Genomic DNA, 25370 nt, shown 5'->3' with positions numbered 1-25370 from the left:
TATTCCTGATGGTCCCAGATTCCTTCTCCTCTCCACTGGCTCTGATTAATGTGACCCAGCCTGAGACCTCTGACATGACTACAGGAACTTCAGAGATCCTATAATCCAATCCTTTCATTTTCCAACTAAGAAAAATGAGGTCATCGACATTTCCCTGGGGATATCCCTTCTCAAGCCACATGTTGGTCTCAATACTTCTGTCACTTCCCTGAGCCTGTTTATTCATCTTTAAAATGTAGGTAATAACCACCCTGCCTGCTTCACTGAGTTGCTGTGCAAATGATATAAAATAATGTGACTTCCTTAAATCTCACCAGCCTCAGGGATGAAAATTAATTATCATGATAACAATCACAGATAGTAACCTTGAGCCTGTGGTGCTAACTCGGGCTCTTAAAAATATGGAGAGCTCTTTAATTTGATGATGATTTGGACACTTGCTATATCAACAAATTCCTTCTCAACTTTATATGATTGTAATAACTGCAGCTAACAAGACAAGTGTGGTTGTCTATTGCTGTATAACCAATCACCTCAAAGCTTAGTGGCTTAAAACAAGAAGATTTATTATTTTTCATGATTCTTTTGGCTGTGTGGTTCCTCTGCCTGGGTTCATTCATGTAGTGGTATTCAGCTGGTGGATATGCTAGGCGCTGGGCTCAACGGGAGCAGCTGATACACAGCTGGGCCCCTCTCTCTCCTCACGATCTTTCATCCCAGTCTTTGTGGCATGGTGTTCCAAGAGGATGAAGATGGAAGGTGCAAAGTTTCTCCAGGCTTTTTTTTTTTTTTTTTTAATTTTATTGAAGTCTAGCTGATGTACAATGTATTAATTTCTTTGGTACAGCAAAGTGACTCAGCCATACATATATACATATTCTTTTTCCATTATGGTTTGTCACTGGATATTGAATATAGTTCCCATACTATACAATAACACCTTGTTTATCTATCCTATATACAATAGTTTGCCTCTGCTAACCCCAAACCCCCATTCTTGCCCCCACTCCCACCCTCTCCCCCTTGGCAACCACAAGTCTGTTCTCTACATCTGTGAGTCTGTTTCTGCTTTGTAGGTATGTTAATTTGTGTTATGTTTTAGATTCCACATATAAGTGATATCATATGGTATTTGTCTTTCTGACTTACTTCGCTTAGTATGATAATCTCTTAGTCCATCCATGTTGCTGCAAATGGCATTATTTCATTCTTTTTGATGGCGGAGTAATATTCCACTGTGTATATATATATATATATGTATGTATGTATATATATATATATATACCACATCTTCCTTATCCATTCATCTGTCGATGGACATTTAGGTTGTTTCCATGTCTTGGCTGTTGTAAATAGTGCTGCTATGAACATAGGGGTGCATGTATCTTTTCGAGTTTTGTCTGGATATATGCCCAGGAGTGGAATTGCTGGATCTCTTCAGGCCTTAATTCCAAAACTTGTATAACATTATCTCCACTCTATCCAATTAGTCAAAGTCACAAGCCCAGCCCATATTCCAGGGAGTGGAGGATAGAGTCCACTTCTGGATGGGAGCAGCAAACTCACATTGCAAAGGGCTGTGCATTCTGGAATGGGACAAACTTGCAACCATTAAAAGAATTTTCGTGATTCCGCATTATCTTATTTTCATAGCTCAGACAAAGGCAAGTATTGTTAATGATGTGCTTCTGATTTCTGAAACCAACGTTCAAGTAAAGCTATTCTCAGATAGCTGTTATAATATAGTTTTTCTTTTTAAAAATATGGTATGCTTCATGAATTTGCGTGTCATCCTTGCACAGGGCCCATGCTAATCTTCTCTGTATCATTCCAATTTTAGTATATGTGCTGCCGAAGTGAGCACTGTTATAATATTTTTAAATCAATTGTCAAATAGCTTTTTTAATAAGATTATTATAAAAATCAACAAATGCTTATCCTTTCCCTACAAATACACACACACCAGGAATAGTTGTCCCTCACCACTAGCCATTTAATTCCAAGTTCTTTTTTGTTTTTATAATTAATAAATTTTTTTTTTTTTTTTGTGGCTGCGTTGGGTCTTTGTTGCTGTGCGCAGGCTTTCTCTAGTTGCGTCGAGTGGAGGCTACTCTTCGTTGCGGTGCACGGGCTTCTTATTGCAGTGGCTTCTCTTGTTGTGGAGCATGGACTCTAGGCACGTGGGCTTCAGTAGTTGTGGCACACGGGCTCAGTAGTTGTGGTTCGCGGGCTCTGGAGTGCAGGCTCAGTAGCTGTGGCGCACGGGCTTAGCTGCTCCGTGGCATGTGGGATCTTCCCAGACTAAGGGTTGAACTCGTGTCCCCTGCATTGGCAGGCGGATTCTTAACCACTGCACCACCAGGGAAGTCCCTCCTAGTTCTTTTTTAATGTAAAAACTTTCCTTCCGCTTTCTAATTAGCTATGGCAGAATTTTCATCGGTATTGTAGCTTGGCAGTTACCTAAGCTTCCTACTTATTTTGGCCAATTGCCACCTAGAATATTAAGTCCTCTGAGACAAGCTGTCAAAGGCAACATTCCTGGAACTGCCTATCACATTTTTTTCCACACTTAGGAAGAGCAAATCTCCCCATAGGGCAAAGCAATCTCCTCTGAATCTGGAAGGGAAAAAAAACAGGAAGAGCGAACTCTGACATTCAGCTTCTGGTAAAGTCTACAGAGCTACTTTTTAATAGCTGGGTGACCATTAACTGTCAGTGCGGCCTTTTTAGTTGTTCAGTGATTTTTGGAGCCAACAGATATTTTGTAAGAACTAAAAAAATATCTAAATTTACTGAGAGGAATATTCCTCAATTTTTTTCCTTAATTGGCAAAAAAAAAAAAATTCAAACTACTCCCTTTATCTACTTTTAACCACTTGTTTAAAAATTTAAGCAGGTTCAGTTCAAGTTCCAAATTACAAAAATTGTTGAAGATAGCATTTTTTTTTTTTTTTTTTCTGGCTGTGTGGGCTTTCTCTAGTTGCCGTGAGCAGGAGCTGCTCTTCCTTGTGGTGCGGGGCTTCTCACTGCGGTGGCTTCTCTTGTTGCGGAGCGCGGGCTCTAGGAGCGCGGGCTTCAGTAGTTGCGGCGCACGGGCTTATTTGCTCTGTGGCATGTGGGATCTTCCCAGAGTAGGGCTTGAACCCGTGTCCCCTGCATTGGCAGGCGGATTCTTAACCACTGCGCCACCAGGGAAGTCCCAGTGTTTGTTTTTAACATGTCTTAAAAATCGGCCGTTATGGACAAAAGAAGTTAAAAATCTGGTGGCTATGAGTAATAAGAAAATAAAGTAAGTAAGCTTTCTGAGTTATCCATAAATACTTCTAAATTTGAATTAATATTCACATCAAAACATGATCTCTGAGATTTTATGATTATGGTATTTAGTACTAAAACTTAGCTAATAACATTTGTTCACAAGTAAATAAAATACATAGAAGGAGAAATTGATGCCAAAATAACAAGTTGACAAATTTTCTGCTCAAAAGGAAAAGTAAGAGAAAACAGATTTCTATAATAAATTAGGAGAATTTAAATTTATTTTAATTTTTCTATTGAGTCTAATATTCTATTTCTTATTAGTATTTTTAAAATTTTTATAATATGCAATTCATTATTTAATGAAAGCTATTACATATTTTCATATAAGGAACACCCCAGGGTTCCAATCAATTTTATTTAATTTAGGAATGATCATTATATTTATATACATAAATCCACATGTGTATTATGAATTGGATTTATTTAAAATTCTCCTATATTTAATAAATTATGAACTTTTGAAAAACATGCATATTTGTCCCATTCCTCTTACCACATTGGGTACAATTGTTCACTTAAGGTACAGTTAATTTTCCTTTTAGTGGCTGTTTTTGTTTAGATTTTTATTTATATAGTCAGACACTAACTTTTAAGCTTTGGTTAGATCTGTCTAATATATCACTTCGTACGAGCATTTCCCCCAGAGCACTATAAATCTGCAATGAGAAGGAAGTATGGGCAAGCGAGTAAGAAAAACGTCCAGGAATGAATCCGTACTAAAGATTGCACACAACTGAATATTTTGCATTTTAAGTTATTCTTATTATGTTATCTCCAAAGGGTCAGGCATTAAGTTTTAATTTACCCTGATGACCATAATCAGATTTGTTTCAGATTTATGAGGATTGTAAAATTAGGAAACTTTCATTAAAAAAAATTAAACCCCCTGGATGGCTTCCCAAAGCACATCCAGCATTACTTACAACTTTATTATTTCAGCTAGTTGGATACATCATAACCACAGCTCTAGCCAGGTCTGTAAGAGTTCTGTGACTGACGCCTAATGGAACCAATTTTCACTCTGGCAGAACAAGTTCAAGTTCTAATACTAACTTGAATCCTAGTTTTCTTTGAATGCCAGGAACCAGATCCTTGAAGAAGAAAATGTATCAGAGCATCTGCCTATTAAGTGACATTCCATTTATTTCATCTAAATAGCTCGCAGGAACAATTGACTAAAATCGAATCTAAAATCAAATCTAAAATAGAAAACAAATAGTTTTTTAATTACTGAATTTCCATTATTCTTTTTTTAGTCTTCTTTCCCTCTTGGCCTCAAGTTTCTACAAAATTCCCCTATTTCCACTGAGGACCAGAGACCTTTTTAAAACAGGAACAAATGTTTCAGTGCACTCACTCACCTACACTAACAACCATATTACAGTCACAGCTCATTGACTGTCACCCGCCCACATTTTTATTACCCTACATCTGATGAACATTGATGCACTTGGGTTTCTTCCTCTGCCACTGGAAGGAAAAAATAATAATTTAGATAGAATTCTAAAAACTTAGCATGTTTTGTCAATAGCTTCATTGTTCCTTGTGTCCATTCATCACATCTTGCCTGCTACTGAAATCTTTCCTTACTTTCCAACATTATTAAAGTCGGTCATTATTAAAGCCATCTCAAAAAAAGATGGATACTTCTGCAACTTCTAAGATACTGTCAACTAAGAATCATATTTTCAACACTTCAAATTTTATTGTATTTTCAAGCTTCAGGAAAATGTAATATTCTTGCATATTTTCTAAGATGGAATTTCATGTAGACAATAATGTGATAGGAAAGATGAGGCTTATCTAATGATTTTGGCATTGCCCCTAGATAACTGTGCTCCTCTGAGAAAAGCAGCAATGGTTTTCTTATTATCAGAACACATAAAAGAGCATGTTCTGAAGTCCTACATGTCTTACGTTTGAGAGAGAAAAATCACTGGGAAAACAACAGTTATATTTGTATTCATCTAGTTTCATTAAAATATACTTTGGGCACTCTTTTTTTTTTTAACATATATTCTACAAGACCACTTAACGGATAATTGTATTTTAGTTTTATTTTTCACAAAAGTCAGATTTAATTAAAGCTTTATGAAAAGGCTAAAAAGTATTCCACAGTTTCTAATTTTCCAACCCCTCCTTCAGTAGGAATGACTTAAGTAATTTGATCCAGATAGTTTAAGTTGTTGGAGTTCAATCTCAGTGAATAAGCATCTCTAAATAGAATGCATGTTTTAGTCATTTTCAATTAATATGAAGTAGTTTTGCCAAAATATAACTGTAAATGGGAAGCCATTATTCTGAACATTTGGAAACTATAGTTTTTTAAAAATTATTTGTTGATATTTGATATAAAAATACTGTTTAAACCACTCATTAATGCTATTTTCCATTAATCACAAAGAAATAAATTCAAAGCAAAGATAACTGGTTTATTGGTTTACCAAAGATCCCTGATGAAATGCACACACCACCAAGAACAAAAGTTAGGTCCTCAACATGTTCCAAATTTCAATGGAAACAAGACATGGGCATGGATTTATAGATGATACATTACAGGCTGACTAGGGAAGCACATAATGTATATTCTGTGTGTGTGTTCATGTGTGGGAACGAAAGCCAGAAAGAGAGGGGAAAAGAGCCACAATCATATAATGGTTCTCTCTCTTAGATTTATTAATGGGGAATGGAGAGAAAGATAACCCAGGACTCTTCTCTCTGGTGACAATACAATACTAGGAAAAAAATCAGGCGTCATATGTAATTTACTATAGAATTGCTTGTCTTAGAAATAGACTAGAGGGAATACAAACTCTGTTGCATGTGCATACGTGTACAGATACATACACACATTTTCTCTTCTGAAATTTTTATTTCAAATCTGCTTTAAATTAAAATGAGTTGAGCTCAGTCTGGGGCTGGTGAGAAAGAACCTTCTAAAAATTTTGCTCAACCCAGCAAATGCTTTAAAAGTGAACTAATGAGCAGTATCTCTTAGCTACCTAACCATGCTTCAAGAAAGACTGGCTCTCTGTATTTTGATTTAGAAAGAAAGTGCTCGGGCTTTTAAAGAACAAAGAAGGAAAGCCTCCTCCATCCTTCCTTCCCTCCCTTCCTCTCCACAATTTGACCACTCCATTTTCCCCAGTTTTTCTTTTTAAATAAGGTCCGTCTCCTTTCTTTTGCCTTCCTTCCCTCCTTGTACCTCCACGACCACTAATTTGACTAAAAAGGATTTTCCACGAAAGACCCTTCTTAACACATAGGACCTTTCTTAACACATCAACGTGATAAGTGGACACCCACTATCTTGGGACTCGGCCCACCTGACCCGGGCGGCCTCCCCCGTACCCCGCCCTCTGCTCTCCTGCTTCTCCGGCGCCTCCCCCGGGGGCTGAGCACCCCCGGCAGGGCTCGCGGCAAGTTGAGAGCTTGCTCTGGCGCCGCGCGGTGTGGCCACCAACTTCTGCTTTCCCCCAGGGAAAACTGCGAGACTCGAAGCGCGTCGGGCAAGTGCTTCTTGTGGTCGGCCTGGGGTCTCCGAGCCCCCGGACTGGAGGCCCAAAGCCCTCCTCCTCCCGCGCCTGGCGTCGGGGGAACCTGGGTCTGGGGATAATTCAAAGCCCTCGGAGCCCCCAACACCCAAGCACCCACATCTGCCCTTCAGCCCGAGCGAGAAAGCGCAGGATGGAGCTTGCACGGCTCGTATGGCCTCGGCGTGACCCGTGGAGGGACGAGATGCGCGTGGAGACCCAAGAGTTGGGGGAAGAGGGTGGTGAGAGGGCCCAGTCCAGGCTGCCCCCTGCCCTGGGGGCGCCGCCAGTACAGACCTCAAAGAGAGCAAATGTGAGCGCGGAGCCGTTTCCCGCTTCACCAGAGAGCGGGCTTTTCGTTGAGAAGGAAAAACACAGGGAAAGTCAGCTCGCGCGCTTGTTTTGGTTTTTCGTCTGTTTGCCTCCCAATTAAAAAGTGGCCGGCTAGGCGACAGCTTTGCGGTTTTCAGAGTGTAAAACGGATTAGAGGGAAAGCTCCAGCCCTCCTCGACTTTCGCTTGCGGTTTGCAACCCCCGGGGAAGGCGTGACCCTGCGGCACCTGCCGGGGCGAGCTCCTCCCGCTGCGGCCCGACCTGCGGCCTCGGCTTCCCTGGGGCGGGGCCCGGCAGGGCGGAGCCGAGACTGCGCGCCGGGTGGGGTCGGGAGGGGGTGGTGGCGTGGGGAGGGGAAGGCCGGTTCCCTCTGTGCAGGTAAACTTCACGCTCCGGGCCGGCACTGCCTCCCCTCCCCCGCGCCCTCCCGGCGCCGGGACCTGAGCTTTCCTCTGAGAGTCCGGATCCTGGGTGTGCGGAAATCCTGTGACAACCCCTGGGGGACCCCTCTCCAAGACGCGGAAGAGGGAAGAGCAAAGAAAAGGAATTTACTGCAGATGGCACCGGAACCGGAGTTGGCTTGTTCGTGCCCTGCTCGGTGCTCGTAGGTTTTCCCCAAGAATCTCGAGTTCGCTGAGGTCACTTATACCCAAGAAACGATGAGTTCACACGCACACTCTTTAGTTAAAAGGGAAAAAGGAAAGAAAGAAAAACTGCTTTTCGATCCTCTCCACGTTCCTTGCTTTCACCAAATAAACAAAGCATCCGGGCGAGAGTGAGCTGAAGCCAGGGGTGCCGGAGGTGCACAAGGAGAGGTTTCCTGTGGGCCCGCCGCTCCTCCCTGGCCTCTTGCACCGGCACCTGCCCAGGAGTTTGCGGGGTGTGGGCGCTGAATGCGATTCCGGGACCGGCCAGGCTCATCCTGAACACTTACATCTGAAAGACCCATGGACAGGTCACCAACCCCCGGCGACCCTTTCCTGGTGGACTTCTGCTTTTAATAAACGAAAATAAAAGTTTGCTTTCAAGTTAAAGAAACGCCGTTTTCGTCTTTCAGCCCTGACGCATGACTTAGCCTCTTTTTATACCAGCAGGGAATTATCAATGGTGATTGTCGAAATCGATACCGGGGCATCCGCGGACGAGGACCTTCAGGTAGCGGGGCCAAGGGGTCAAGGAAATAGCAGTAGGAGCCAGCAGCCTCCGACCGTTCTGGACTGCCAGGCCCGCTTCTCGAGGGAGACTCCGCGGGTGGAAGCACGGTTGCGGGAGAGCCGAACGCGCGGGTGGGGAACGAGGCCGGTTCCACCTTAAAGAGTCGGCGCGGCGGCTACAGAGGCGCCCGGCACCTGCAGGGGGCGCTGCTGCCCCGCGGTTCCGCCCGCGCCGCGGCGCGCCGCCTGCCTTGCGGCTCCCGGGCCGCAGTCCCCGGAGGGGGTGGGGACGCTGGGGGAGGAAGGGAGCGAGTGCAGCCGTTAGGTAAGGAACCCGAACCCTCCCGGATTCTGAAGCGGCCTCAGTGAGGCGTTGGCTGGAGGGAGCTTTTCCGTCATTCGGCCGGGAGAGGAAATGTGGCGAGGCGTCCTCCCCTGCCCCCACCGCCTGCCTTCCTGCCTCCCTGCACCTCCGCTCCGCGACCCCGGCCGTGCTTCCCAGACCCTTTGTTCTCGAGGTTGGGAGCTGCTGGGTGGGGGTTCCCCGGGGAAGAGGTCCCCCTGCGCCACTCGGAAGGGAGGGGACTCTCGCCTCGCCCCCCGCCCCAGCCTTCCCCAGCCGAGTCCCCCTGGCCCCCGGCCCCCTCTCCGCATCCCAGTGCCTCCTTTTCGCCCCGGAGTCCCCCAGCTCCCGCTCCCAGGCCTTCGCCGTGTGTTTACCCGCCTCCCTTCCCACTTCGCCGCCGCTCCGAGGTCTCCGGGAAGAGGGTGGGAGAGGCAGACGCGAGGAGGAGGAGAAACCACGTTGCCACCGCGGCACGGAGAATCCCCGGGGACACTTTCAGGCTGCGTCCCCGGGGACCCGCTGCAGAGGCAGGGGTTTCCCGGCGCCGCCGCAGGGCGGAGGGCCCGCCCCAGCCGGGAAGCCGCCCGGCCAGCGCCCCTACCGGGCGGCCCGGGGACCCGCTGGCGCGCAACCCAGCCCGCCCTTGCAGCCGGGGAGAGAGCCCGCGCGGCGCGGCCTCAAGGTCAGGACCTGAGCCCCCCAGGTCGAGAGAAGGGGACACTGTAGTTGGCGCCCCGGGGAGGCGAAGTGCAAACAAACGCCCCCGGCTTCCCCCTACCTACCCTCTGGGGCGCCACCCGCATCGCCACTTTGCCGCGCGCGACCCCGAGGGCTCCCGCGATTGTATCTCCTTCAGTACAGTTACAGTTGCAAGCAGCTAATTTCTTACTCCGGCGAAGGCGTCGCGTAGTGGAGCTAGGGGACAGGGTTGCGGGGGGGAGGGGAGAACCCGGGGCGGGAGTGAGCGGAGAGGTAAGGGGAGTCGGGCAGTGAAGGGCCTCCCAGAGTTCCGAGTCTCCGCCGACGAGGCAGGACTGCCGGTGCAGGCCTGCGCCCCGGCCCGGCAGCCGCAGCCCAGCGGCCGAGCCCTTCACTTCCTCGTCTCTGGGGATGCGCCTTCGCCTTCCACGCGCCCGCACGCTCGCGACTGTAGAGGGGGCTCCGCACGAGCCCGGGTACAAAGTAGGTGTCCCCCTACCCCCGGAAATTGGGAGGCCCGGGGCTATCAGCTCGAGGCTTTCTGGAGTCCCCTCCGGCCTCTCAGCGTGACCCTGGACCTCACTGGCTCGTCGAGAGCCGCGCCAGCAGTCCTCTCGGCAGCGGGTTCCCCGGGACACACCCCGTCCCCACCCCCGAGAGCTGGCGGCCAGCTCGGGATGCCAGGCGGCCAGGCGGGCGCCTTGCCAAATTCCGCGTTCCTCTCCAGGAGACGGGGAGTTGCGTCCCAGGCTCGGGAAAGCCCGTAGTTTGAGCTTGGGACTCGCTTGCAAAGCCCCCCAAGGCGCCTGGGACGCCTCTGCAGGTTGAATTCCTGCTCCCTATCACTTCAATTTTAATTAATCTTTCAAAACACCGCTGTCACGTCGCTTGCAGAAAATTAATCAAACCTGAATCCTTGTTGCATAGCAAGAATTTCGATCCGAGCCTTTTAAAAAGGACTTGACTTTGCAAAGTCACGTCTTATACAGTTCCCTCATTCCCCCTTTAGCAAGGGAAATATTGCAGAAGTCAAGACATGTTTGTTTGGTTCTTCCTATCTTCAAAAATGAAACTTTGCTTATTTCTGATCTTTATTTTCTGTCTTTGAACAACAACAACAAAATAATAACGAGGATAAATTGCCTACCTCTGTTAATTCAAATATAATTACTTGAATGATCTTTAAGGGCCAGATAAACTAAGATAATCTTAATTTTAATGTGACACGACCCCTATTTTTCCTTGTGAATAATGAGAATAAAGCAGTCATTAATTAATACCAAGATATCTCCATAGAAGATGGTATCTGGTCTCGCTGAGACGCTGAAACATCAGTTGTATTAGTAATTGATACTGTATAATTGAACATGAAGATAGTCGTCTATTTTTAACCTCAAAGCTCAGAGTTTATTTGGTGATTACTGAGCTCCTAATAATTAATTTTTGTTCCTTCTTGCTGCGTAAATAATTCTTATGATTCCCAATTCCCATGCAACAGAGAGGCTTCTCATTAAAATCTACCCCTCAGAATATAAGATTGTGAACCCATATTGTGCAACAACCCTTTCTATTCCATTATTTATAACATATTTGGTCTATTTTTATGTCTTCCTGTTACATTCCCCTTTGCTGTAGTTTATCTGCTAAAAATTGGGAGAATATAACTGTAACATCTTTTACTACAACTTCGTCTTTCTGTGTTGCATCGGTTCAGTTTAATATATAATACTTAAAACTTCCTATTTTTCAAGTTTCTGAGGTTTGAGGATAAGTTCCATTGAAGAATCAATGTTTTTTGTAAAGCGAAGTTGCCATAGACTCTACTCCCACCCAACACAGAGCCCACACTATCTCACACTTTTCTGTGGTTAAAAATAGACTTTGCTCAAACACATTCCGTTTTTCCAACTTGAAGATGGCTCTCAACAATTCCTGGGTTAAATTAACATTTAACACAACTTTTGGCATTAAAAAATTTCCCCTCCACGAAATAGAGAAGCCTTCCAAATAATAATGGAAATTTAGAGTCCACTTAAAGGTATCTAATTATTTCTTAGCATCAGTTTGCTGATGAGCCTCACTTTTTATCCAACAGAGGGGGACTATATTTTTTCTCTCACATACGCATAAAATCTCCCTATACATTTCTCCAGTATGTCTCCCGAAATAAATATAAAATATTTACCCCACTTAAATATTCTTAGTACCTACCCTCCCAAACACACTTTACTTGTCAGTGCTTATTCCTTAAAGTGAATGAACAGAATATTGGTTTTCCACTTTATTTCCCCCTTGGAGCAATTAAAACTTTAGGTCACTATATGATGGCGTAATTTCCTCTCCTCTTAGATTTTTATATTTTCCCACTGTAATTTAGACTGAAATGGGATTAAAACAGGATCTAGAGTTCTAAATCTTGGTTGATGTTTTGGTGTATTCACCGTAGTTAAAGAGTCCTATCCCTGGGTCATGAAGCTCCAAATGTACAATCAAGCAAAACGATTCAGAAATGCCATTGTTCGAACTCCCACGTCACTCGCCTTCCTCTCATTTTATTAACAATACCGGAGTTCTCTGATCAGTCATTCGGAATATGTAGGCATTATCTGGGGGGAAATTCACAAAGTGTCTTGGTCTTTCTCTGGGAGATACTGTTAAGGGGTTTCCGCAAAGCAGAAAGTGCTTTGTTTATATTTCTGCCTTTTGGACCGCACTACTGATCGAAAGAACCGATGAATGCCGCTTTGAAAGAAAATCATACCGTAAATCGTCAAAAATTAATTCGTCCAGTGAATGTTATAATTTCTATTTTCGTGTTGGAAGCATCCTGACTTGTCACGGAAGAGAAGTATGACGGGTCTGGGTCCAGTTGGCATGCCCCCCACTTTCAACCCCCTTCTATTTACCCCATTTAATAACATTAATGTGTTTAGTCTACACAAGTTAACCAAGAATTTATCTGGGGCGAGGAAGAGCCAACCTTTGCCCTGCGAGCTCTACCCAGCCCACTCAGACACATCCCAGAGCCTCCAACACTCGCATTTCCCATCCGCAGCCCTGGGTCGCCTACGCCTGGGTCCCAGCTCCGAGACAATCCCAAAGCCAGAGGCGTTGAGTGTGTTACTGGCTCCGAGCAGCCAAATTAATGACACCAACTTCACGTAGAGGCTGTGAGCCTTCATCCTGACTTCCCTGAAGGCTCCCAGTGCGGAGCCCGGCTCCTGCGAGGACTTCCATGGCGGGAGGCGGGCGTGCCGGGACGGTTTCCTGGGAATAGCTGTCGCTTACGTCTTCCTCTTAGAGGGCTTTGGGCGCAGAGACGCGACTCCTACCCTCCCGTAATGGGTTCTTACACCAGGATTCATCCAAAATCGCGACAGCCGCTCTGGCCCTGTCTGTTTGACACGCATTCATACACAAATGCTCGCGTTTGCGGCTCGCATCTCCAAACGCGCCAACCCTCGCGCCCGCGTGTCTCCGCGCACACTTAGAGCCGAGGTGACAAGGGAAGGCGGTGGAGATGGGGACGGGGGTGGAGCCGCTCTCTGGTGGGACACGATCAATCACTTTAAAGGGTTCAAAAGTTCCAACCACCCTTTGGAGGGAGAGAGAACGAGCTTCCCGGGGCCTGCTTCTCTCAGCAGCCCGCGGGTTCCCAGAAGCCGCGCGACAGCCTGGGATGTCGGCCGCCCCGACAGGAGTGCCCTCTCCCGCCTGCGCGACCGGCCGGATTTATAGGGCCTGCCGGGGCAGTTTGGCTTCCGCCGGAGCACCGGATCTCCCTCGGCACGGACACGCTCCAGCCCGCACGAGCCGGGGCGCGCGCTTTTCCCTTTCTCAGCAAGCGGGAAAGGCCTGCGCGCCGAGGCGGGCGCAGCGCGGGCGGCCAGGGCGCGGGGCCTCCGCGGAAACCCGAGCTCCCTGTGACCTGCTCTGCGAGAAGGGGCGGGGGAGAGCGCCAGCGGGCTGCCCCGGAGGCAGGCCGTGCGAATTCCTGCGAAAAACCCCTCTCGAAAACACCGAAACCTTCCAAAAGACGTGGCTCTGTCCCTCCCCCCGTCCTGCGGCCTTCCATCCTGTAGGTCCCCTCCTCAGCAGCCGGCCTGGCCCTCACCTGAGACCTTGCTAAGGGCCTCGCCACCTCTCCTCTTCCCCATCCCCGCTTTTAAGCTTCTTCTCCTCCCTGACCTCTCGCAGGCCTCGGCTAGGGTAGCCAGGGTGCCGCAGAGGAAATGAAATTGTTCTGGAGATTACAGTGGGGCTGTGGCCAGAAGTCCCCCCCACACACACACACTTTTTCTCATGCTTCCATGTGAAGTGCAAACTTGTATTTCCCTTCCCAAGAATAGAAAATTTTCTCGCTTATTTGCAGTTTTGCAAAGTTCTACACACAGATCAGTGAACCTTAAGCGCCCTTTTTCAGACCCACATTGTGGAGGTTTGTCAGGGTCCCTGGGCAGTGAGCGTAATGACAGGTGAATCCAGCAGCCCCAGGGGAAGCCAGACCTAACCCCCAAGACTTACAATAGGGCAGGGGCCCAAGGGCTCCCCAAGCAGCTTTAAGCAACAGGTACTTTACAGCAGAGCAGAGCAGGTTTTTCAGGATCCCAGCGTTTAGGGCCTGGATGCAGAACCTGCTCCTAGGTAACTTGGGACAGAGAGTCCCTACCCAGGAGATTCCTTCTCTCCAGCTTTCCTCTCCTCACACAAGAGCAGGGATCTCTGCGCTCTGAGCCACCTGTCCAGACACAGCCAGGCCTCAAGTCAGCTTCAGCAGGCCCTCACACTGCAAGTCTGCTGGTGCCTTTAACCCACTGTTCTTCCTGATGTGACATTGATGATGATGAAGAAGAAGAAGGAGAAGGAGAAGAAAAAGAAATGCAAACTAAAAGAAGGCCAAAGGGGGACCATAGCAAAACAGAGATTCCTTTCTTATCCAAATTGCCCCTGACTCAGTCTTTCCCACACTCAGGAAGAGAGAGAACTGGTTTCATGAACCCTAGCTTCTCAAAGTAACTTTTTTGAGTGATAGTTTGCTCCTGGACCTGAATGGACCCAACCTACTCACTCTCCCCAACCTCAAGAGAGGAAGGACCTATGTAGCTTTAGGGAAGTAAACAGCTTTATAGGGCAGAATCAGCCTCCCTGTAGGCGGTCATCATTCCACAGAGAGTCTGGTAGTTTCCAGCCGCAGGAGCCTAAGTGCTCGGTTGCACAAGCAACCTCGGCCTTCACGCAGCTCAGCTTGGGTCGGCTCAACTTAGGGGCAAAGGAAGTGGGAGATTTAGGGTTCCTTCTACTGCCTTCTGCTGCTGTGAAGAAGAGCTTCATATGGAAATATGGCTAGTCCCTAGGACCATGCTCCAAGTGGGAGCTAGTCATCCTAACTAGGATGGAAGATGATTAGAAGACTGGAAGACTGATGGCAGAGAAGGGAGGGGGTAAGATAGAGGATAGATAGATAGAGATAGGTATATTTTGTTTTGCCCTACTCAGGGATTCCAGCCTACTCAGACCTTCCAGTTCATCCTCACTCAGCTACCAGGGTAAAATTGAGATCAGCTTCTGGGTCAGGGAGCGGCGGCGGGGGCGTGAGGGTGTGCTTTTCCAACCTCAGGCTGGTGTATAAGGAAGGATTTAATGGGATCTGGCAGAGGGAAGGAGAGGCCTGAGCGGCAGCCACAGCCCCCAGTCACTGAGGAACTCATCCTCATTAAAGAAATCCTTCGTATGATGCTGCGTTTCTTTCCCAGATTTGTGGCAGACACACTGAAGGAGGAGGCAGCTGTGGCGGCCGCCGCGTGCAGACGTCCAGCGGTGTGTCCCTAGCAGCAGACTCGGTGTCCCCAGTGTGAAGAGCCCAGGCCCTGCCCGTTAGGCTGTGACTGGAAACAATCCCCCACCCCAAGCAGCCTCCTCAGTGATGACCCCAAATCCCTAAACAGATTCCTGGACTGAGAGAAACACAGTTCATAGCATGAATGTCTAAGAGCTGGATTTGGTAGAAAAAGGAACAGAAAATCCCACCCAATTCTGAAGTCACTAACACAGTCATGTGCAGCAGTGAGTATCTGTGCCTGGATATATGACGGGTTTCATACTTTTGGCCCCGGAATGACATTTCAAAAATATTTCTTCCCTACATAGCACCAACTGCTGTTTTTATGTCCTGCTATTGTGAAGCAACCCTCTCTAAACTATATAGTGCATTTTCCCCTGGATTTTAGTGAAAGAACTGTGCAAACGCAACTGCTTTGTCCCAGAGCCACTGAAACAAAGACTAATACACAGGAAAGGAGTAGCCTTTCCAAAATGTACCCTTCTCTGATTGGGAGGAAGCTTCTAGAGGCACCAGCCTGTAATTGTGGATGATATTTAATCCTCCTTAGTACAAAGGCTCATCTTTTCACGACGCAGAAGCACCGTTGACATAGGACTAACCTTTAGAGTTATATCCCAAACTGGGAGTCCAAAGCTTAGACGTGGATTGTCTATGCTTCTTCTAACCTGAACAAAAAGGATCTGAAGAAAATCACATTTTTTCCCTCGCAACAAAGCATTCCTAATCACTTCAGCTTGTTGGTGAATTTTTATTCCCGTGTCCACTTGGGATATTGAAATCGATCGCTGCAATATTTAATATATTACACTCCCTGGGTCATCGCTCTCCTAAGACCGAATTCTCTCTCCCTCATGCCCTCAACTCAGCCTGATTTCTACCCTCCCACTCCCATCTGTCCAGGCCCTCTGTTTTTCTGTCCACATAAGTAAAGCCTTTAATTCTCAGCCCAGCACCGCCGACAACTTCACGTTTATTTTGTTTTCTGGTATGGAAAATACTGAAAGCTCTAGGCAGCACTGCACTTAAAAGGAAACTGAGGAGCTCAGTAGTTTGGAGAAAATTAACCTGCCACCAACAACAACCTCATTAAAGAGCTGCCTACCAAGAGTTAAGAATTTAATAGCAAAATGGATGGGAAAAAAAACCCTTGAGTGAAGAGACCTTAAAAACCGCTTTCCCTGAAAGGTGCATAATTTACAAGCCCAACCTAACGTTCGGTTTTATTTCCCTTTCCTAGTGACCTGTCCCATAACCTTGTAATCCACTGTGGGGCCGGTTTCTCTTTGGCCCCTTCTTCTTTTTTACACAACACCCCCATAGGTTTGCAAGTCCAACTACTTTCTGATATTTTTGGTTCAAAATGCACTTAAATTGTTCGGGGCCTTTTAATTTAGAAGACACTTTAAGAGACTCCTGGAATATCCTTTGGGAATTGTTAGATGATTTGAAGAGTGCCCTTAAAGAATTGTGTTTGGATACGAGGGGGGGGGGGAATCATGCAGAAAGCAGCAGGAAAAACCAGAGTGAGGACATTGTGTAGATTTAGTGTTCTGATGGCGCTATGGTTTACTTTGCACATGAAGTTCCAATTTAAGTAAAGCCATGTATGTGGGCTGTAAGTTGCCTTTTCCTAATGTTTATTGGGCATTGTATTCTATATTGGCATTTTATATGCATAATCTCATTTCAATGCAGAGCCGCATACTAAATCCTGGGGCAAGCAGATGAGAATGCGGTATGGATATTACACTCAATTTCATAGGCTTCAATGAGACTTTGCACATCGCGATTTCCATTGTAATGGCTTATCTTTGGCTAGAATTTTACACATCGACATGCTATTCCTTTGGCCAGGATCCTGAATGAAGAAACAGTGTCAATGGAACAGCCATAATGATTCCATTCACATTATAGCAGGTAACTGGGATCAATGGTCCTAACAGTATTTATAAAAGATTTCCTGCTTTCCTTTCTCTTAATAATCATTTTTGCACTTTTTTTTTTGAAGAAGACCATATTTAAAATCAACCTTGGAGTATACACTAAAGTAATGTTTCAAAACAGGAAGAGATAGGAAATCCACCATCGGGATGCTTCCAATTCCTCTAGAAATCCTTCTATTGTGTCAGAATATTATATGTAGCCCACATGTTATGTAGGATTGGATCCTATTCAGATAAATCAGCTAGAGATTGATACAAAGAACAAGATTTTAGAAGCCCTTGGCAACCTCCCTAAGTCTATATAATAAGGTATCTTTTCCTCCCATTTAAATTATACAAACTAAGTTCTGTTTTTCTCCTATTCAATGGTACTGTTAAACCTACAAACCACAGACCCAAAATGTTAATATAATAGGAAATGTTGATATTTCAGGGAAAGCAGATGTTTCTTAGGTCATTTTTCTAAAGAAGATGGCAGGCGTGTATGACTGATTCCCGAATTTACAAAACATAAGATGTAAAAGATTTTAAAAACAAGGATTAAAATATTTTTATTTTCCTGGAATTGTATGAGCAGCAAAGCAATTGAACAATTCACATGTTAACCAAGCTCTTCTACTTAAAATTTTTCCTTATTTAGGAGGGGTGGAAAAGTACCACCTCTCTTTTTTTTTTCACCTCTCCTTTTAAACTCAGATGAGAAACACTCTGGTATTACTGACATATACCCTTTTAATTCTCAATCATATATTTTTAAGGTCGCTTTTTAAAAGTCTTTATTATAACAGATAAAAATCAAATTTGGCTTTCTGAAGACCACTTTGCCACATGATGTATAACACTTGGAACAAAATTAAAAGTATCTCTTTGCATTTGCATCTGGCAATGTACTCCATGTTAGAACCATAGCTGGGTGTTTATGGAGTTGAACCCTCCTCCACACTGTTTTTTATAGCCTAACCGGAATAGCTCAGCACATGCAGGACAAGAGGCTGGGAAGCTCTGGCCCCTCACCCCAGCAAGGAAGCTCAGGGTCACCACAGGCTCCCACGCCGCCTCTATCAGCATTGCTTTAAGTCCAGATTTTACCCTCTTTCCACCTCTGGAGAAAATGTTGCTAACTGTTGGTATTCCCCCATGAAGTCTCCTCTTGGGTGCAGTGTTAGGTAGGGGGAGGGGAAGAAGAGGACAAGCTGAGAAGGTAGAAGATAAAAAAGTGATGATAAAGGAAGAAGAAAAAAAAACTGGCTATGGCAATTTCTACTATAGCATGCAGGTTTTTACTTTGAGTGGATCTAATAACCAGGCATTTGAAAGCTTAACCATCCCCGGTTTGCACATTTGGATTCAATGTAGAGGAAGAAAACTAATCTTGCACATTTGCACCACTGACAATGAGGGTATTCATTTTGAAAGGGAGGGAAAAAGAGAAATCTAGAGAAATGCAAGGGGAATGAACGTAAAATGTGCCTTTATTCCTGGGAGATCCAAGAATTTAGGTCCTTTCCAGTCATTTCAGACTGAAACTCTTGCCTCCTGACCAAGTTGTAGCCTCAAGATCTCTTACATATTTGCATCATGTCTAACTTTCACAGGAAGGAGGGAGGGCTTCTGCCTAAGCTTGGTGCAGTCTCTCTCTTCCCTACTGCTTTTCCTTGCTACTGCTCATCACTTATCATAAGTATTGTGTTGTTCCCGGAGCTAACTTAAACTGATCTTAAAGAGGGCAAGCACTAACAATGGGAATTATATTCCAACCCTTCCATGCCCCATATGTGCTTGCCCAACAGCCCAGACTCCAGGAAAATTGAGTTCGTTTGTCTGTTTGTGTTGATGGCTTGGGGGAGAGGGCAGGCAGCCACTCAGATGGTTTCCCCTCTGTTTCCCTCCCTTCCTTCTGAGCATCCTGGCTGTGGAGGGCCTTGCGGACCCATGAGCAGTTGTTCTGCACTAGACTGGCGACATTTCAGGGTCTAAGTGTATTGACTGCTAAGCCTCTTCCATCCAAGAGGGTCAAACACAAACATACTGATGGCACTGATTCGATGAATAACTGGATCTAACTGGAGAGCCTCTAGGCTGCCTGCCACTTTCTTTCCACCTCTTCCTGTCTTGCTCCAGTCCTCTCAACTGAAGGAAGATCCAGGTAGCAGGAGCTAAGGAATCGGGAATACCCTAGCATCTCAGGTACTTGGCCTGTTTCCCTTGTAGCTATTCTTTTCAGACTACATGGACACACACACACACACACACACACACACACACACAATCTGCAGGCAGCAGGCTCTCCTAATTCCCTTTTGAAACCTCTCTCCCTCCACCTCTCTGGCCTTAACGTCCCCTGCAAGGGGACAACCAGTGCCCTTCCCCCAGTTAGGCACCAGTCTGTCCTGAAGCCTTGGCTGCAGCCACCAAAGAATAGGGAGCTTGCTGTGCTACAGCCCCAATAGCTCGGCTCTGGGGGAAGAAGTCGTAGGAGTCAAGTAGTGGCCCAGGACAGGGCCGCTCCCTGACCAGTGAAACATTTATTCAACCTGGCAAACGTTTTGTGAGCACCCACTCTGGCAATCTTAGGTGCTGCTGTTAGGTTCTAGGTAGAGAAAGAAAAGGAATGGCAGTCAGCAGTTCCCCCATGGAAGCCATTGACGGAGGTTTAACTCCACACGTTTTGGGATCCTGTTTTTCTAAACAAACTGAAGTGATCTTTAGGGAAAGCCAAAGACACATGATGAAAACAAACTGTTTTGAGAAGCAGGAACGGTGGAACCGCAGTTAACTGCCCACGAGTGCGTTAATCAGGAAAGGGGGCTTGGGAGCCCAAGGCTTGAATTTGGTGAATTCGTGCAATTTGGAGCATTTCGACTTAATATTGATCCCTAAACTCAATTTTGAAAACAGCCTCCATCGCAGGAGTACGGGCTGTGTTATCCCAGTATTTGCACGCATCGATTGGGCTAAAATAAAATTCATCATACTCTCCGCAAAGAAGGAAGAGGCAGGGCCAGTCACAAGAGGAATAGCAGAAAGTGCATAGTTAATATGGGTTGTACGCGAATCCGCGAAACAAGTGCTTTAAACCCAAGGGGATTTCGCGTAATAGCTAATTTGGTGAGAGAGCGAGAGTGCGCAAGCAGAGGGCCATCTTAGAAGGGAAGGAAGATAGCTGAATATAGGTTTTTCTGACTGGAATTAACATTTCCTTGTGATTTGCATTCGCTAATGTCCAAGCCCTTACGTCCACCTAACCCAGGGTTTTCCACCCCCAGTGCCGGCTCTCTCGAAAGAATTCCCTTCCCTCGAGCTGCACGGTCAGAGCTCAGAGGCTGCGGAGAGGCTGCTGCTGCTTTCCCCCCGACCCACCGGGTCTTAAGTCCTGGAAAGGCCGCGGGGCCGAGCCCAGGGAGGCGCTCTCCGCCCGCCCACTCCAGGCCTGCAGGGCCCGGCGGGGTCTTCCCCTCCAAGTTAATCAAATGAACCCAGCGCCTTATAGGGTAGCCCATACACTTCCCGGGTCCCAACTGGCTGGAAAGAGAACTGGAGGAGATGGGAAAAGGAGATGGGAATATCTTATCTTAGAATAAAGAAGAAATCCTTTCCCTTGTTTAAAAACACACACACACAAAACCAAAAACGGTTCCTCTTATTTCTCTTGTCTTCTGTGTCCATTTCAGGTTCCTAAAGGAGACGGAGAGGGAGAAAAGGAGAGAGAGAGATCGCGCGTGACAGAGAAAGGGAGGAAGAGAGAGAGAGAAAAGGAGAAAGAAAGCTTTAAACAAAAGACGAGCAGGCGCAGGCAGGGGTCTGGAGCCCTCCTTCAGGGACCTCTCTGCCTGTAGCCTCTCCAGTCCCCGGCCCTGCATTTTTGGGCGTTCGGCAGGCGTGGCCGAACCGGCCCGATCCCGCGCTCCACGCGGCCGGAGAACTGGAGACAAAGCCCAAGAACCAGTTCCACTCCCCCACCCCCCCCACGCAGCGCGGCTCGAGCCCGCGTCCGGGGCCGGCGGCCTGCGGTCCAGGCTGTGACCGGAGAGGGGCGCCGGGTCTCCTGCGCCCGTCCGCGGCCTCGCCGCCTGGGTCGCCCTGGCCCGCCCGGTTCTCCTCGCAGCACTCAGCAAGCTGCTCTCGTGGGCTCGCGAGTTCAAAACACGCCTTCTCATCCACGAAAGCCCGGACCCCCTCGCCACTTTCTTCCCAGGTCCCGCAGCGTCTCCAGGGGTCGCCGTGGCGCTCCCGGCCGGAGTCAGCTTCCGCCCTGGGCCTCGGAGGCCGAGCGGCCATTTACTGCCCTCTGATTGCGCCAGGACCAGGTTAGCTCATAAAGCCTTTCACACTCAACAATGGGGATTTTCTCAACAATTAACAAGAAACAACATAATAAAGCCATTTACAAAGACCTTGCTATTTACTATAAATTAGGCACTCTTTAGAGACCAGTGCGTAATTTCACACACTTTACAACTGGGACTGCATCTTAAACACCCGGGAAAACAAGCTTGTTGCACTTTCCTGTGACCTGTCTGCGGTGCACCTCTGTTTCCCCTCTTCCTCTCGAAGCAGCTTTGTTTGCATTGCTGCGCTCCAACCTCCCCAACCCAGGCTGGCTTTCCAGGTCACTGTCTCACGTTTCCCGTTTCCAGGTCATCATTCCACTTTCAGATGCACTGAGCGGTTCCAAGGGACAGGAACCACGGCGCCAAAGGAAGTAGGCCTGGCCGCATCGCGTTTCCCCGACTTGGGGGGTTCCGCCGGGCCTCACCGGCGCGCCCGCGCCCTCCCCCGACTCCCGGTCTGGGCTCTTGGGCCACTTCCCAGGGGGCGTTCGCAGCCCCGCCGGCAGGCCCAGAGTGAAGCCCCATCCCTTTGCCACTTGCGTTCCGCAAACGCAGTTGGAGGCATTGGCCAGCCCTCCGCCCAAGGCGAAAAGCTGGGCCCCATTTGCCTGGGGAAGAGAGCTCAGGCCTGGGCGAGAAGGTGAGAAATGGCCAGGCGGCGTGTGCGTGCGCGGGGGTGGGAGATGACTCCGGGCCACACAAAAGAAGCGCCAAGGACGGAAGGAGGTCCAGCCCCCGCGGGCCGGCCCCGGGAAGAAGGCCAGGCCGGCCGCGCGCCCCCGGCGCCCCTGCCCTGCTTCCGGTAGGCCCGGCCACGAGGTTCGCCGGGCAGTGAGGCCGCACGAAAGGCGCGGGGGCCGTGCGCACGGGGTACGGGCCTTCCGCCCGGGGAGCGGGTTGGTTCATTCCGAGGAGAGCAAGAGCTGGGCGGAAAAAAAGTCACAAAGAAATTTGTTTGCCCCACCGTGCAAATGCGGCATTTGCACATCTTTCTGGTGGTGGCAGTGGCCCAGGCCAGACAGCCGGGAGCTGCCCTGGGTCAGCGCGGGGCCGGAGCAGGCGGGGGAGAAAGGGACCCTGACGCCCCCCTCGGCTCCCGGGCCGGCCTTCAGCCTGCTCGGCTTGTCCCCTGCCTTCCCCCCCCCCAAAGCCTGCCAGTCCCCAACCCCGCGCCAGCAGCCCCTGGACACTGACCCCTGTTTACAAACACAGCCTGGGGGCGGGGTGTGGGGCGGCCGGAAACGCGGGCTGGCGGGGCCGGGGGAGGCGGCCCGCTCCCGAGGACGCCCCCAGGCAGAGAGGGACGAAGAGTTGGTGCGAGAGAGCGGGGCCCGGCAGCTGGAAAGGACTGAACGCCTTGTTTTTGAAACTGTCAATTCCCTCACCCCTATTGTGAGGGCTTCATGCAAAACATCTCAGGCCTTTTAAAGTAGGAGCTTGTGAGGCCGCCACAGTTTGAAAAGGAGCGAGAGCGGAGAGGGGGCCTAGGGCATGGGCAAAGAATGATAGCTGGCCCCCCCCTCCTTTTTTTTCCAGCCAAAGAGGGCCAAACAGGTAAGATGCAGCCCTCCCCCACCTCCTAGATCTGCCCTACGTCCCCACCCCCCAGGCTAGTTTGCAAAATGCCCTCTGGCCTCGGGAGCAAACCAAAACCAAAGCTAGCATTAAAAATAGCGCTTCCTTACAGGGAAGGGGAAAATCGTGGCGAAGGCCCGGGTGACCCGGAGGACTCCCTAAGGTGGAAGCCCTGCTCCTCCTTGCCAGTTTCCTGAGGTTAGTTGATGGGGGAGCCTTTAAATCCCTGCTCCCCCCGCCACGCCAGTTTGGCTCTAGGAGCTCCCTTTTTCACATTCTTTTCAGCAGGAAGTATTTTCAAGGTGAAGCAAAACTCACCACATTTTCTGTCTTTTGTAGATGCTAATACTTTATTATTTTTTTAATGGTTGTGTTTTTGTTTTTGTTTTACCATAGAGGGTTTTTGTTTCCTTTGAAAGAAAAAAAAATGCTTTTGAGGAATTAGTCTACATCTCTCCCTGCATGCACACAAAACTAGCATTCTCATATCAGCAGAAACTTCCAATTCTAGTGACTGGAACTTTGAGGAATTTCTAGACCATTGAAAGTCACCCAGACATGGATAAGATAAAAGTCCAAACACCAGCCCATCTAGTTTATGTTATTGCTGTTTAGTGGTGGCTCCTTGTTGTTGATTTTAAAATAAACAACCATTATTGAGTATACTCCACTGTAATCAAGTAAGCCAGTACAAAAGAATACCCACTTTAAAAAGTAAATAGTTGAGAAAGAGCACGCTGCATTTGCTAAAAAAGGCAGATAACCTGACTGTGGAAGACAGAGTACACACATCTCTTAAAAAAATAATTAAATCTTCATTTCACAGTCTTATCAGGAAACTACTTTTACAGGAGACCAAAAATAACTTGTTTCCACAAAAAAGTCAGAAAAAGAGCCCTTTCCTGCATTTTTCTTACACCTATAAGTGTTGAGCTTTAGACACAGGAATCGGTGACCCTGGAACCATATAGTGCCTTTTTAAAAAAAATTCTCTCACCTGAAAACATTTAAATGTAAAAATGCAATCTATCAATGGAGGTAACTTTTGTTTTTCTCTCAATAAGGCTTAACTTTTTGAACAAATGGGACATTTATAGCATCTTAGAAAATCTAGATACTGTCATTAATCATAAACCAACCAAAATGAAGTAAACTGTACTAAGAATACAGCAGAATGGGAAAACAGCTAAGGGGCTCCCAGAAATTGAAAGAATACCTTGAATTTACAAGTTACTGTATACCATTTGGTACACTTTCCTAACAGAAGCCCCAACTCAGGTTTTGCTCTGGTTGGCTGGCTTGTAGTAATACTGTGGGGTGAAATTTGTGTTGACTATTTCATTTCTTTCCTTTTGATGGTATCACTCTGGAATGCCTCGGCCTCCATGCTGCTCATTCTCCAGTTGCTATAAACTGAAACTATTGATTCTCTGAGGGCTGGAGACCAAGTGTCAAAGCTGGAGGCCAATATTTTATGTCAGAAATTCCATAGGGTATATTTGTTTTAAATTGTGCTTATTCCATCTCGCAGTCCTCCCACACCCAAGATCTGTAAGCTTCAAATATATTCTCAATTTATAATTTAGGCACAATGATTCCATAGCCAACAAGAAAAGTACTAGTCTAAATGTAGTAGTCATACTTTGAACTTTCTTGACTTAGCAGTAATTAAAGAGTGGAAATTACAGACTTCCAGTGTGTGTATGTCACACTTTTTACAGATTGATTTTACAGGACAACTCACTGCACCCAAATTCTGTATTGCCTTCCAAAGAGGAAAGAACTGACTGAGAAGCCAATGGTTCAGCTTTCTGGAGCTTTAACTGTAACTTGTACTGGTCTTTGAAATTACACAAACATGAATTCAAGGATAACATCCCCCAATTTTTGCTTTGACCATATCTATCATCCCAATAAAAAAAAAAATCCATTGAACCTACATCTGGCAACATTCAAGAAGGAAAGGAAGGGAGGCAGTTCAAAGCATCTGTTTACTCCATCCAAATGTATTTGGATGCAGGTACTCTCAGACTCTGTCCTTTACAATAAGAGTAAAACCACAGAGCATATACAGCAATTAGGGCTGAGACCATCCAGATCTATCTGAAACATTTATAGACAAAAGGAAAATTTCAAAGGGAATAGGAATTAAAAGGTTAAGAAAAAAAAACTGAATTTCCATGATAACTAGTGACTTAAATTCACACAGTAAACATTTCATTGATGTTTTGTTTTCTGATTTATGATCTATATATGCAACTTCTTAGGTTTAAGATGGCAAAGATCTGAGATA

At 47.1% G+C, this 25370-nt stretch overlaps 1 non-coding gene across 1 annotated transcript; it reads right to left on the bottom strand.

The window, feature by feature from the left end:
* Positions 1–1757: 1757 nt before the first annotated feature.
* LOC118891362 lies at positions 1758–1864 on the bottom strand. Its single transcript, XR_005018946.1, has one exon. It is a non-coding gene; the product is annotated as a U6 spliceosomal RNA (small nuclear RNA).
* Between the last annotated feature and the right edge of the window lie 23506 nt (positions 1865–25370).

The sequence above is a fragment of the Balaenoptera musculus genome, chromosome 2 (genome assembly GCF_009873245.2).
Source record: "Balaenoptera musculus isolate JJ_BM4_2016_0621 chromosome 2, mBalMus1.pri.v3, whole genome shotgun sequence".
NCBI classification, from domain to species: domain Eukaryota; kingdom Metazoa; phylum Chordata; class Mammalia; order Artiodactyla; family Balaenopteridae; genus Balaenoptera; species Balaenoptera musculus.
Note: the sequence above shows the minus strand (reverse complement) of the source record. Positions and strands in the feature narration are given on the sequence as shown.